Here is a 15,928-nt window from a genome sequence, read left to right on the forward strand (position 1 = left end):
CTAGTATCAGAGCCAGATTTACACACACATATATGAGCCTGCCCTACTTGCACAGATCTCTCCCCTCACACAGACCTCCCCCCTCACACTGATCCCCCACACACACAGAGATTCCCCGTAGCACAGATCCCCCTCACACATATCTCCCACTAGAACAGAAGATCCCCACAGCACAAAAGATTCCTCCCCAACACACACACACACACACAGTTCTCCCCCTAGCAGCGGACCCTCCCCACCTTTTTCTCCTTTGTGTGTTCCTCTGTCTGCATATTCCAATTTGCTTCCCTCCTCAGTATAGCTGCTGAGCTCCAATGCCTGAGTACTTCCTGGATTGGTCACCTGATCGTCAGAGGTGTCCATCAGAGCTCAAAGCACGCCCCCTCAAAGTGAGGCATGCATCCATTAGCTCTTTTTCTCTGTGTTTTATTGGATGCTTTATGATCCAGCCCACAGCTCCAAGCAGTGTCTGAGCTATCAGAGGTGAGGCTGAGCTCTTACTGCCTCATCTCTCGTCTCTCCCTGTATTTCCAGGGACTGCTGCAATTTTGGTGAGTTTTGCCTATACAAACGATCAGAATAATACAAAGATATTTATAAGTTATAAATATCTTCTTTGCATTATTCTAATAATTTGTATACTCAAAACTCTGCAGACTGACAGGGAGTATGACAGGAGAGGCAGTGGCGTAACTTCATCCCAGGTGCCCGGAGGCAAGATAAATGTTGGTGCCCCACCCAAATTAAAATGTACCACCCCCCCAGCACCTATGCCAGCCCCACCTACCACCCCCCTATGCACTTCCCCCAGTAGTGGTCCCCCAGTGCAGTGCCCTCAGTAGAGGTCCCCCTATGCAGTGCCGCCTATGTAGTGCCCCCCAGTAATGGTCCCCCTATGCAGTACCTCCAGTAGTGGTCCCCCTTTGCAGTGCCCCAGTAGTAATGGCCCCTGTAGTGCCCCCAGTAGTAAGCCCCCTGTAGTGCTCCCAGTAGTAAGCCCCCTGTAGTAAGCCCCAGTAGTAAACTCCCTGTAGTGCCCCCAGTACTAAGCCCCCAGTAATGCCCCCTGTAGAAAGCCCCCAGTAATGCCCCCTGTAGTAAGCCCCCATAATGCCCCCTGTAGTAAGCCCCGTAATGCTCCCTGTAGTGCTCCCAGTAATGCCCCCTGTAGTAAGCCCCCTGTAGAGACCCCCAGTAATGCCCCCTGTAGTAAGCCCCCAGTAATGCCCCCTGTAGTAAGCCCCCAATAATGCCCCATGTAGTGAGCCACGAATAATGCCCCCTGTAGTGAGCCCCCCCCCCCGCGAGCGCACACACATACAATAAAAACAATTCTTACCTGAAACCCCGCTTCAGTGCTGTTGCCGTCCGTCCCCGGCGCCCGCTCCTCGGAGCTATGGGAGTGACGTCATGATGTCACTCCCATAATGCATTGCGGGACCCGGAAGCGGAGCTCAGGAGTGAGTTCCGTTCCTCCGGCTACCGCCGGGGGGAAAGAAAGAGCCAGGCGCCCGCTGATAACACACTCAGCGGGTACCCGGCAAATAGGGGATGCAACCGCACCCCCCGTATTGACGCCGCTGGAGGTGGAGCGCCGATCAGCAGCACTCCATCTCTATAGCAGTCCCCGGAATGGCCCGGGGGACAATGGAGCCAGGTGCCCCCTTAAGGGCTGGAGCCCGTCGGCAAATGACTCCATTGTCTCTGGGAGTTCCGCCACTGAGGAGATGTGCTACCCTGACTGCATGTCCCTGGTACACACTTAGAGGATGATTCAGATTTTGGCAGATTTCACCATACTGCGCATGCTCCAAAGAAGGAATCAGCTTCTACGCATGCACCGGATGTGTAAGGGGCTTTACTGTGTGGCATTATGTGTATAAGGGGTGCTACTACTGTGTGGTGTAACATGTACAGTATAAAAGTCACTACTGTGTGGTATATGTTACAGACTGGAGTTTTTGTGGACCTGGGGTGGAAACAGAAGTACAGTAAAAGCAGGAACAGATTTAAATTGGAAAGTCGGGTTGTTTTATATGGTTATTGGTAGACATGAAAATAATTAGAGTCCAAATGTGAATAAACTTAGAACTGGGGTATATGGATGATTTGTCACTGTAGTGGGAGAGAACAAAGTCTATGTCCAAGTGGCAGAGATGTCTAAAGTAGAATCCAGAAATGATGCAAATATGGCTGAATGAGATATCCTTGATGAATGGCTGAATGAGATATCCTGATATCCTGCAGAGTGGCTTGAATGAGATATCCTTGATGAATGGCTGCACAAGGGGTAAACGACAGGTTCAAAGATAGGGCAATCACCCCCGGCCTGGAGACTGTGGGACTGGTCAGAACAGTGCTGGGAGATTTGTGGTAGCCGATTAGCTGACAGGCGGCAGAAATAGCACTGGAGAAGGAACAAGAAGGAAAGAACAAGACTTAGGAGCACAGGGCACTCTCTCACAGCAAGCTGGCAACTACAGGGAGCTCCAAACCCCCTTAAGTACACAGTAGCAGAGCGTGAATGGCTGGGAGAGATCACCTGATGCATCAGGATAGGCCCACTATGTCACATGACCTGAGGTAAGATGGCCACACCCAGATACTCACAGTATGCTGATGCTGACTGTCTTACCCCTGCCAGCACCCAGTGCCAGTCTCCAGGCAGCAGCTCCCCCGCCGGAAGGGCCATGCCACAACGTCCGCACTGGTAAGCACTGCCGGGTCCTGGGAAGAGATACCCTGGTCGTGACAGTATAATATGAATAAGGAGCAATACAGTGTAGTGTGATGTGAATAACGGACAAGACTGTGTGATGTAACATGAATAAGGGGCACTAGGCATAACGTGTATAAGGTAAAGGGGTACTACTGAGCTGGGGTGTCTTAAGAGAGGAGGGGACCCATGTGCACTCCCCATGCGGGGCCCCTCTTCTCTCCCCGGTGGCCGGCAGCCAGCTGACATGGCTGGCCAGCTACCAGAGCATTAGTAGTCTCCGTGCACTAGAGTGTGCCCGGAGTCTAATGCGCATGCACAGAATGCCAGAAAAATGGCCACGGTGGTCATTTTCTGGGGTTCTGTGCATGCGCATGCGCAGTAGACTCTGGGGACACTCTAGTGCCCGCTGTCTACTGCACAAGCGCAGAACACTGAAAAAATGGCTGCGGCGGCCATTTTCCGGTGTTCTGAGCAGCGCTGACACCCAACGCTGGACCACGGACAGGTAGGTTTAAACTAATATGAGTGCAGGGTGTGCAGTGCAGGGCACACACTGCACCCATTATAGATATTGCACTGCAACTGCGTAATGTGAATATGGGACACTGCTGTGTGACATAACATGAATAAGGGGCACTACTGAAAGGCGTAATGTGTATAAGGTAAAGGGGTATAACGTGAATAAGGAACAGGTAGATGTATTAAGTGGAGAAGTGTGCCAGTGGAGAAGTTGCCCATGGCAACCAATCAGCTTTGACTTTGCATTTATCAAGTACATTAAATTATAGGTAGGAGCTGATTGGTTGCCATGGGTAACTTCTCCACTCACAAACTTCTCCCCGCTTTTCACTGCTTCATACATCTATCTCACTAAGGGGTCTAGTTACTAAGCAGTGTTAGGAGACAGAGTGAAAAGTGATAAGGTGCCAGCCAATCAGCTCCTAACTGCCATCTCACAGGCTGTGTTTGAAAAATGACAGTTGGGAGCTGATTGGCTGGCACCTTATCACTTTTCACTCTGTTTCCTAAAACTGCTTAGGGTGATGTTAGGGTTGGGGTAGCAGATAGTTTCTTACCAATCCACAGCCCTGGATAGTCCGGGAATCTTCTAGAAGGTGATGATTAGATACAGGCAATAGTGTATGGTTAAAAAAGTATTTATTCAATGGTATTTGTGTAACAAGTAGCAATTTTCACTCAAACATTTCAATATTTTGTTTACAATACAATTGGCTAAACTCATTTTAAGTGAATAAATAACACTTGGATCCGTGAAATTTATTAAACCGGAACTCTGGATCGTTACTCCGACTGTGAAAAAAATGGGTTAACAGCAAACATACATATAGCTTCACATGGAATCGGTATGGAATCCCGGCTGCCGCATGGCCGGCAGTTCCATTCCCGGCAGCGGCAACCCGACAGCACTGGAAATCCGATCGTCCCTAAGATAAGTATAAACTAACCTAACCCCTTAACCCTAACCCTCCTTAGGGGTGCCTAACCCTAATCCCCCCTCTAAGTGCCTAACCCTAACCCCCCCTTCCCCGCTGCCTACACCTAAGTCCCCCGGGGGGTGCCTAACCCTAACCTCCACCCGGGGGTGCCTAACCCCCCCTTCCCCTAGCCTAACCCTAACCCTCCCGGGTGGGGTGCCTAATCCTAAATCCCCCCCGGGTGCCCTAAACCTAACCCTCCCCCCCGCGGCTGTCCACTCATGGCGCCCGGCATCCCTTCGATCGGGATGCCGGGCGCTGGTCTCCCGGCATCGGGTAAATGACAGGCGTCTAGATATAGACGCCGGTCATTTATCCCACGCCGGGATAAAGCAGCCGGGAAGCCGGCTGTCGGTATTAAGGCAGCCGGTTTCCCGACTGCATACCCTTCACATTCAGGTGTAGTAGCATAAATGGATAAATTATGACCCACGGTTATTTGGTGCACCAAACCAATAGAATACAATAGTCTCTAGTCCTCTCACGGCATACACGTGTTTAACTATCTAGTAGTCAATGATTGCAAAACGTTGCCCGGGTTGGAGGATAATGTTTGGAGGAGGAGATGAAGTGCTCTCTTTTTATGCAAAATCCTGCACTGTTGCATTTTATACAGTTAAGGTCACAGATATTAGCTTGCACAAGGTAATTCTCCCTGCCTTATCTTGCTGGATAATGCAGGGTAACTTGCCTGAGTACAATGTTGAATGCAACAATATCTCTTTAATAGTAACTGTATTATACCGTATCCGCTGTAATGTATCTGATGAGACTCAATTAAAGTGAATTATAGCAACTTTATTGCAATTTATCCTAGTTAGACTCCCTGCATCCTGGCTGAGAGTATGACTGTTCCCTTGCATATACAGTCTCAATTCCTGTCAGGCCGGCTCCACTGCTGATGCTGCTTCCTCCTCTCAGGGTCCCGGCAGTAGCTTCCTGTGTGCTCCAGCAGTCTTTTCCTGGCAGGTGTGGTTCCTCACAGCTCCGGCAACTCCACTCTCCCTCCAGTAAGTGCAGCTCTGTCCCCGCTGCTCACTTACCTCAGGGTTAGGACTAGACTATACTGCGCAGATGGACCTGTGACGTCACACCCACGTGTTCCGGCCTGAAAGGGGGAGGGGCGGGGATGGTAAAGGGGGACCAAAAGTGTCCCCTCGCGGGCTCGCTACGCTCGCCACGCTTCAGGCATGGTGGCTTGCTGCGCTCGCCACAAATATTTATTCCCCCTCTATGCCCTAGTGGATAGTAACACTAGAGCGGTCCAGCCTCCTGCAGCGGTCACGTGGTGGACACGTCACAGAGGTCCTTTCTCCAACTAGGAAATAGCAGCAACCCTTACCTCAGGCACCACACATTCCTGGCACCCCCCACGGGTGCTCCTTATATCACCAGCGGTCGCGTGCGGGTCCGAGTTCCTGCTGCCTGCACGTGCCGCTCTGCTCCTGAACTCCGTTGAGCACCCTATGGAGCACTTTCTCGTGTGCTGGCAGTGTTCCCCCCCTGTAGTTCAGTTGCAAAGTCCATGTCTCGAGGGTTCTCCGCAGTACAGTTACATTAGAGCGGTTCAGAAGAGTCCATTAGCTCACTAGCAGGGGGGAAATCAAATGTAATATATGGCAGCACCGAAGCTATAGGTACCAGCATATTGCTATAGACATTTTCAGCATAACTATATTTATTCATTTCCGTTTTTCCCTAATTCTTAACTTGGGGTAAATACATAAATTACTGTTGAACCATACATATCTATTTATTTAGTGTACATATATGAACTATTCTATAAGATTTGGGAATACAACAGTTTAGCCCTATATACCAAAGTATCACGCTAAGGGTCGTATTCAATTTGAAGTGAAAAGTCAGTTTTTGCGTGTTTTTGACGGAAAGTATTCACCAATGAAGTCATTTTCGCCTGTTTTGGTTTTACCCTGTATTCAATTTGAAAGATTTTCTGCCAAGGCGGAAAGTCAATGCAGTGTAATAGGTGGAAAAGTTTCGCCTATGAATAGCAGGCGGAAAAAAGTGCAGAATTGGGGTTTTGGGGTGCAATGTTGCGGGAACCCCCGTGCAGCCTTCAGACAGTGCCCCAAAGGTAAACTGCGTAAAAAAAAACACTTTTGAACACCCCAAAAAAATCACTTTCATTTTGGGGGTGAAAAAAAAAATGTTGGGGGACAAAGTTAAAAACTAGCGAACTTGACTCTGGGGGGTCCCCAAGTATGCCCAAGTGTTTTTTTGATTGCAGGTGCTTGCGGCAGGTGGATTTTTCACAATTTTTTCAACTTCACTTTAGCAACTTTTAAATATGCTGACCCCCATTTTCAAGTACCCCAAATTTGCTGGGATAACTTATTTCCATTAAAAAAAACCTCCTAAATACTATTCTGCACTTATTACAAAATGCTATTTAGCGACTATTAAGCCCGTTTAAAAACCCCAAATACCTTCAACAAGCCAAATCGGGGGGTACCATAGCTAACCCCCATGTCAGAGCATCATTTGGGGGGTGTCAGGCTGATTTCCCCAAATCTGACAGTACTTTCCGCCTGTTAAAGTTTCGCCGGGTGCCGTTTTCGCCTACTTTCAAATTGAATACGGGGTAAAACAGGAACGGCCGCGATACTTTTCCGCCTACAAAACAGGCGAAGTAGGCGGAATGTCCGGGCCGTATTGCAGCTCGGCTCAAATTGAATACGGCTCTAAGCCTTGGAAAGTGATAAAGTGGATGGAGATAAAGTACCTGCCAGTCAGCTCCTAACTCATGTTTCAAACACTGGGCCTGATTCAGCTTAGTACGGAATTGCAAAACTGCATGTATGAAGCTTTGCAATTCCGTCCTTGCAATTATGGTAATGCAGCAGGAGGCACCACACCTCCTGCATGTATTATTCATCTGAGCTGCGTTGTACAATGCTGCATCAGATAATCTGCGAGAACATCGGCCGGCTAAGTGACGCATGGGGTCACGTAAGCCGGCAGCCACAGATGAGAGAAAGAGGTTAGGAAATCTAAGTCAGTCAACAGTGATCCTGGCCTCTTCCTTCCCTCCCCCAATGGCGGCAACATGTCTCCAATTCGGGAAACGGAGGCAGTCACCACCCTCTCCCGCCCATAAATGGCAGCAGACTGTCAATCACTGATAGTCTGCTGCCAGTCTACCTGCGAACATTCAGGACCCGTACTGCACATGTCAGGCGCCTGCGCACATTTCCGACCATCAGGAATCTGCGTTAAGTAGTGCTCTATCGAATAAGGTCCACAGCCTTAATGTGACAGTTAGGAGCTGATTGGCTAGTACTTTATCTCTCTCTCCACTTTATCATTCTCCAAGGCTTAGTTAATCTCTCCTTCTATCCTGTGACGTCATGTGAATAAGGTTGCACTACTGTGTGGCATAATTTGAATTGGGGGTACAATTGTGTGGCCACACCCCTTTTTGGGGCTGGGGTGCCAATGCTCTTGCTGGCACAGGGCACCAAAAGGTCTAGTTACAGCTCTGTGGATGAGGATTGCTATGGGTGAGGGGTGAAGGGTGTTGCTGGCTGCTGCTGTGATCTGTGGTGATGGGGGCTGCGCTGGGGTGCTAGGTCAGAGGCAGAACTATCGGCGGTGCTAGGGGGCACCAGTCAAAATCTTGCCTATTGCATCAAATTGGTTAGGCCGGGTCTGCCTTGGAGAGAGATAAAGTGGATGGGGATAAAGTACCAACCAATCAGCTCCTAACTGCCATGTTACAGGCTGTGTTTGAAAACTGATAAGGAGCTGATTGGTTGGTACTTTGGACCTGATTCAGACCCGCTCGCTAGGATGCGCTAGCTCGCAGCTGGCCGATTTTCGCATTCTGCGCATGCATATGCATCGCAGTGCGCGTGCAAAAACCAGTGCGAGAGATCGGGAAGCATTTGCTTGCTGCACATAGACAGCCCAGCAGAGTGAGTGACAGGAGAAGCCATTGCGGGTGGTGACAGGGGCTGGCTGCTAGAAACGGGGGAGTGGAGGTGCGAACGTAGGCGTGCCTGAGCGTCTTATCGCCGTATCTGAGGTGTGCATAATTAACAGGCAGCGTCACAGTACACGTCACCTGGTTGTATTTCACACTGAAGTGCTTGCAGTGCTAGCGGTAGGGTATAGTCAACCACTAGCACTGCGTTCGCTTCCAGTGGTACCCGAAGTACCGATGGTAGCATACACTTCCTGGAGATGACGTGCGCAAGTGGGTGTCTTAAGACAGGCTGGTGGGCATCTGCATACACAAAGCGATCGCACACCAAGACATAGTGGGCATGCTGATGCCGCACCGTGCGATCGCCTGCCTTGACGTTGGTTGGCTGGATTTGCATAAGCTGGGTGCGTGCAAACGCATCTAGTGAGCGGGTCTAAATCGAGCCCTTTATCTCCGTCCACTTTATCTCTCTCCAAAGCTTATTACAGAAGACTCCACAGTCTGTAAGTGATAGTTAGGAGCTGATTGGCTGGTACTTTATTCCCATCTACTTTATTTATCTCGAAGGCTTAGTACATAGACCCCATAGTGCTATTTTCCACACCTACCAATATGCTCTGGACATTGATAACAAATATACTTCCTATCTCTCATCTATGCTTATATTTCTTACATCAAATGCCTCTTTAATACATTTGAATCTCTTCTCAACATTCCAACACCAACACTCCAACTCCCATCACTACCAAACATATTGTTTTCTACTTCAAGGACAAGACTGATAAGAAATGTACTTTGCCCCCCGGTGGGTAGCAGGGTGACAGTGATTGTACCCCCAGGCTGCAGCTCCCCAAGCAAAAGCCCTGCCAGTCCACCCCTTGAGCTGCCCTGATCTTATGAAAGGGTATCATCTTCTGCAAGAAACAAAAATGTTTCAATTCCTCTCCTCTGCCACCTTCTTTTCATATAATCCCATACCTCCCTTCCTCCAATCACTCTACTATCTGTCCACTCACATCCATAACCTCACAAGTCTGCCATTCACTGGGCTCAATTCAGACCCGCTCGCTAGATGCGTTCGCACGCAGCGAAATTATGCAAATCCACAATCGCATGGCAAGGCCCTAGCATTCCCACTATGACATAGCGTGCAATCGCTCTGTGTATACAGGGGCGCCGAGAGGGGGGGCGGGTACTTATTACCCGGGCCCGGGCTTGCTGGAGGGGCCCGGTGGGGGCCCGGGTCCAGCACCGCTCCCCCCCTCTTACATCACAGCAGGCCAGCACACGCTGCTGTGTGCTGGGCTGCACTGGGAGACTGCTCACGGCTGCTAAGAAGCAGCCACAGCAGTCTCCTATGCCTGTCCCCCACTGGTTATGCGTCGGGCTGAGGGGGCTCACAACTTTTCTTTTTTTTAACCTAAGGGAGCGTGGCCATTGCAACCTCGATTAGACCACACCCAATTTTACCTGTGCCCGGCGCGGCTCTTGGCAGGCCTGTGTGTATGCAGACACCCACCAGCCTGTCTTAAGACGCCCACTTTCCCATGTCATGTCCAGGAAGTGTATGCAACCATCAGTAACATCGAGTACCATCGGAAGCGAACGCAGCACTTGTGGCTGACCATACCCTACAGCAAGCACTGCGAGTGCTTCAGTGTGAAATTCAACCAAGTGACGTGTACTATGACACTGTGTATTAATTATGCACGCCTCTGAAACGGCTTTGAGACGCTCAGGCACACCTGCGTTCGCACCACCACATCCCCGTTTTCATAGGCCATCCCGTCACCACCCACAAACGGCTTCTTCTGTCAATCATTCTAGCGAGATGTCTATGTGCAGCGAGTGAACGCTTCCCGATCGCATGAACTAGCTTGCGCATTGCGATGCGTACACATGCGCAGATTGCGAACATCGGCTGGCTGCGTGCAAACACAGCCTAGCGAGCGTGTCTAAATCAGGCCCAATGTCCCTTCCCAGACTTACCTAACATCGGTCATTGCTCCCTCACCACCAGTATCTCTACACATCATTATTTAAACATGTAGTAATTATTCCTATTTTTAAAATCATTTCGACCCCAGCACTTCTCTATGGGGTGTGAGGGAAAACTTGCAATATTGCTGGGACTGCACATTGATTGCATCCATCCTGCCAAACTGAATCAGCCCCCCTCATTGAACCTAGGATAATTCAGTGAAAATATAAATGGCCAAATTTCTCCTAACAGATCCTGTTAGCATTTCGCTGGCAAAGCATTGTGGGAAACGTAGTGCAGTCAAAGTGTCAGCAGATTATCTATCCTTCAATTGAATGCAACATGCAGTTTGCCTGCAGCAAGAACGAGTGCACGTACATGTACATTCAAGCATTGCATACTATTCATATAACTCACCCCCCAATAAAAAGCAAGATTAGATGAATAAATGCAGACATGTGTAACTGAGTCACATGTGAGGGAATGTTTTGTCTTTATTCATTGATTGACTGCTGTTTGAAATGCGTATTTCTTGTCTGCATAGATTATTTATGATTTAGTGGATGTGTTACAATTATACTTGTGAGATCATATTTGGTTGTCAAGTTCTAGACAGAGTTAAATGGTTTATAGAGCAAGTATAATTATAGAGGATTTGTAAATCTGTTGGAAAAAAACTCATAAATATATTACATTTCAGTAATTCCCACCACAGAGGTTCAATAACACTTAATTTAGCGGTGAGATTATTATCAAAAGCCTTGCTACTGAAAAAAAGACTTGGTTTATGATAACAGAGTAAAGCTCATGAAAGGGTGACTGTCGCCTAGAAATAGACTAGGCGGACATTTTGTGTGCTGATCCGAAAATATTTATAAATACAGGCTAAATCCCATTAAAATATAACTGGCTAATTGTAACTTCTGATATTTCAGGGCTAACATTTTAAAACACAATAGCCTGTCCTCCCAATTTGCTCATACGGCGCCCATCTGCTCATTTCACATGCCATTCCCCTAATGACACAAGTCACACCCATGTAAAACTGCAAACAGAACAATCCTGCTAAATATGTCCTTTAGTCACAGTGAAGGCAGCCATTTTCTGGCCTGACCCAATATTTCTGGCAATAGAGCCCTTTGCGCCTCAAGTCTGCTAGCCAAATCTCATAGAATGTCTCTAGGGAAGTGAGCTGGGTGTATTTCATAGAAAATATCCTGTTATCATGTGGTCCCATCACAAAGTCCCCTCGCACTTGCCAGTTGTACCTCCATGGGGATCTCTTAAAGCAGATGACAATTAATTAGGCCAGTATGTCCTGAAGTTTATGTTATATCATTAGTAAGTAACTTTATTACATCATCATGCATATATACGAAAAGGCATATCGGTATACAAAAAGTAAAACTAGTGTAAAATTTAGAATTATGACTCAATAAAGAAAATTCTGATGTCACTTTACTCTTATAAATAATTTAAGACATACTGTAAATGGGAAGGAAATTAAACTAAGGGGATATTAAGGGATTTCAACTAAGGGTAGACAGGGATCTAAAGTGTTCTTTTGCTGTTTCCACTATGTGAATTCCTATCTAAAGCTGTAGTCAAACAAGTGATAGCGAAACGCGTCTGCCCAGCATTGCTTCCTAACAGCTAAAGGTATTCAAGCAAATATTGTACGTCTATGCACAGCAGCCAAATTGGTACATATGCACTACAAAATTAAGCATTTAAACATCATTTTCTTCAAGGTAAATGGCCATTTTTTTATTAAGTTTTGAAACTTAATAAACAACTATGAGGTTCTCCAAGAAAGCTAACTTTGTGTATTTCAAACTTGTTTGTTGTAAGTTTCATTTAGTTCTTTTGCATTTGTTTGTGATACCGACAAAATAGCTTAATTGTCTCTGCTCCCGAAACCACATCTGTAGACCTTTGCTGATGAAGAAGCATGTTTATACAAAATATTTACTATTAAAGGAATGACTGAGCATAGTCACTGTAGCCCAAAGGCTTCCTGTAGTTATTTTGCTTCACTTTTAAATTGGATAACATAAGCTGTTACCATGGAATCCTTTTAGGTGATTATTGCAAATAATAAATTGTAGCCTCAAGGTCAATGTGATTAAAGAATGGCAACAACTGAGTTTGGACTAAGTAAAATTAACTTTTGTCCCCCTTGCCGTAAGATTATTATAGTAACTTCCATGATTATCATCTTGTTCTTGACCTAATGTGATATGAAAAGTCTGTGTGACCATTTCTCCTGTTTACAGTGATACCTACTGTTAAAAACACAATTGGATTGCACAAGTGGTTTTGATACAATGGAAGAACATTGAAACTCTATAAAGTAATGATTTTTTAACTTTAATTTGTACATTTCATGCATGGCCAGTTCTAGACATTGCAGAGCTCAGCACAAAAGTTTCCTTTGGCGCCCTGCGCTGGGGGGGAGGGTCTGACTGGCGGCGTGGCTACAGGGTGAAATGATACAAATAAAATAATAATTGCAGGGCTGGGGGGGGGGTGCCATTTTCCTTAATCTTACCTTGTAAAGGCACCAGCATTCTGGGAGACAGTGGGAGTGAACAACTGCACATCATGGCACCGCAGCAGTTTATATATATATTAGGGATGTGCGCTGAACCTCGTGTTTTGGTTTTGGATCTGTATCTCCTTGTGTTTTGGATCTGGACCTGGTTTTGCCAAAACCACCCCATGCGTGTTTTGGTTTTGTATTTGTTTTTCAAAAATTTATAAAAACAGCATAAATCACTTAATTAGTTATTTTTTTTTGTTCCTACAGTATTGTTAACCTCAATAACATTAATTTCCACTAGTTTCCAGTCAATTTTGACCACCTCACCACTCACAATATTGTTTTCATCCGGTTTAGGCCCAAAATTTGCACCAAGCTAGCTGGCTGACTAAGCTAAGCGGCAGCAATGGGCGGCACAAACACGTGGCAGTTCAACTGCCAACATGGCAATAAGAAAACATATGTTTTCATTAATCAAGAGGCCTGTGGGAGTTGGAGTATGTATGTAGTTGAAGACAGAGACAGGAAGGGATTGGTAGTAAATTTAATTAAATTTTTTGATTCCAAAGCAAATTTATGAGGGAGGAGGGGAGAGCATGGGTGAACAATATGTCCCATGTTTTGCCCACAAAATCAACTTGGTGGTTCAGAATATTTTTTTTTAATTAAATTGGCATGCAGGAGATGCTGTCTGTGGCCATAAACTTTTCTGGACATTTTTGGCATTCAGCAACCGCATGTCAAAGATTGCAGCAACAGTGGCAGTTCAACTTCCAACATGACACATCAGGAAACAAATGTTTTTATTATTCAAGAGGCCTGAAGGAGTTGGAGTATGTATGTAGTTGAAGGCAGGGAAAGGAAGATTTGATTAGTAGTAAATTTAATTGGATTTTGGTTCCAAAGCAAATTTATGAGGGAGGAGGGGAGGCATTTACAAAAAATATTTTACTCATTCACATCGGTCCTTGCCTCAGAAGAATCCTTGAGCGCTTTTCCTGCTGCTGCTGGTAGTGGATTTTCATCCCAGAAGGGGACCAGGAAGACTACTAGTAGTACTTTAAAAAACAATTGACTGTTACAAATCATTTGCAAGGGGGAGCAAGTATGACAGCAGTCACCCAGTTGCATAGCGGATCACTGACGCTATAACATCTATGCTAGTATCAGATGTGTGTCCAATATCTGCCAATAATTCAGTGGGTTTTAGACATTAATTGAGGTCCTGTGTGCCCACTACCAAATCCCATCAAGATTCCACTTCACTAGAAAAGCAATTCCCAACCTATACAGGGACATTAATTAGTGGCCTCCAAAATGCCGTTGTACCCACTGTCCACTTAACTACAGATATGTGGACAAGCTGAACAGAGCAAACACAAGATTTAAGATATAAGGTTTAAGGCATACGTTGTGTTCTTCTTCCCAATGGACACAGATCTGAAGAGATGCAAAGAGCTGTTGGTAACCAAATTGTCTGCTCAAGTGGCTTGTGATGCAGCGATGGCTTCTCCTTCAGTTTCTCCAGCAAGAGCATCTGCCAAGAAAAAACTAAACTTTCCCAAAAGACCCACTGGTCAACACAAAACATTAAAACTTTTTGGATGGATGCGCTGCAGATGACATAACAGGGAGGAGATTCCTAGATGATTAAGGTTCCTACCTCTACTTACTCTGGCTTTACAAAGGGTACAGATGACTTGAAAATCGTAATCCGGATTTTGGTAGAAATAATTCCACACATAAGAAGTGGATTTTTTTGTCTTGTGCCCAGGAATGACAATGGGCTTTTCCTTATCATGGGCAATGACTGTTTCTTCCACTGGTGCCCGATTTACTCAAACAACATCCTCATTAACAACATCCTTATTAGCGTCAGCTACACAAATATCCTGCTCATCCTGGTGCACTTCCACAGAAGCATCCTCGATTTCTGTCAACATGTTCACTTGTGCTTACATCATCATAAGAGGCAGAACAACCAGTCATAAATAAAGGTCAGGGCCTTAGCCTTTCCTTGCCACTTCATGTGGTGAAAGGCATATTGACAATTGTATGGCTTTCTGCAGCTACCTTTCCCTTTGATGTTTTTTCTTTACCGCTGTAAAAAATTGGTTCTTGATTTTAGATGCCCTGACTTAAGCCCTGTATGCCCTTGGTCATCAGCTTTAGTAGATGATGTGGATGGATTGGTATTGTCAGGACTGGTGGCATTGGCAGCCGCTCCAGCACTAGTATGTGGTTCCTGCTCTCCTCTCAACTGATCGTTCTCCATATCAACAAACACAAATGAAGTGGGGTACAGCACACAACTCAATTTGTACCAATTTTAACTATTACACTGTGGTATCAATGACCTACAGTGTCACAAGATTTTTTATGAATAAGAAAAGAATAACACACTGCGCTACCACTTAGTGTCAGAAGATTATTTATGAATAAGAATAACATACTGCGATACAACTTACAGTGTCACAAGATTATTTATGAATAAGAAAAGAATAACAAACTGCTCTGCCACTTAGTGTCACAAGTTTATGAATAAGAATAACACTGCGATACCACTTACAGTGTCACAAGATTATTTATGAATAAGAATAATACACTGCAATACCACTTACAGTGTCATAAGATTATGTATGAATAAGAAAGGAATAACACAAAGCACTGCCACTTAGTATCACAAGATTATTTATGAATAAGAATAACACTGCGATACCACTTACAGTGCCACAACATTATTTATGAATAAGAAAAGAATAACACACTGCGCTGCCACTTAGTATCACAAGATTATTTATGAATAAGAATAACACACTGCAATAACACTTACAGTGTCACAACATTATTTATGAATAAGAAAAGAATAGCACACTGCGCTGCCACTTAGTGTCACAAGATTATTTATGAATAAGAAAAGAATAACATACTGCGCTGCCACTTACAGTGATGTCATTGTTTTATATATAACACATGTTATTTAGCACTTTGTTGTGGTCTTGTAGTTGTCATGTAGACTAATCATTTATTCACGATTGAGGAAAGAAGTGAAAAGTTGAATATTAGACTGCGCTACCACTTACAGTGTCACAAGGTTTTTTATGAGTAAAACACTGCGCTACCACTTAGTGTCACAATATTTTTTATGAAAAAGAATAACACACTGCACTACGACTTATAGTGTCACAATACATGGGCAATAAACTGCAGTCTGGCCGGCAGGGTCACCAAACAATAGTAGCGC

This window comes from Taudactylus pleione, unplaced genomic scaffold (assembly GCF_031769625.1).
Source record: "Taudactylus pleione unplaced genomic scaffold, aTauple2 ptg000324l, whole genome shotgun sequence".
NCBI classification, from domain to species: domain Eukaryota; kingdom Metazoa; phylum Chordata; class Amphibia; order Anura; family Myobatrachidae; genus Taudactylus; species Taudactylus pleione.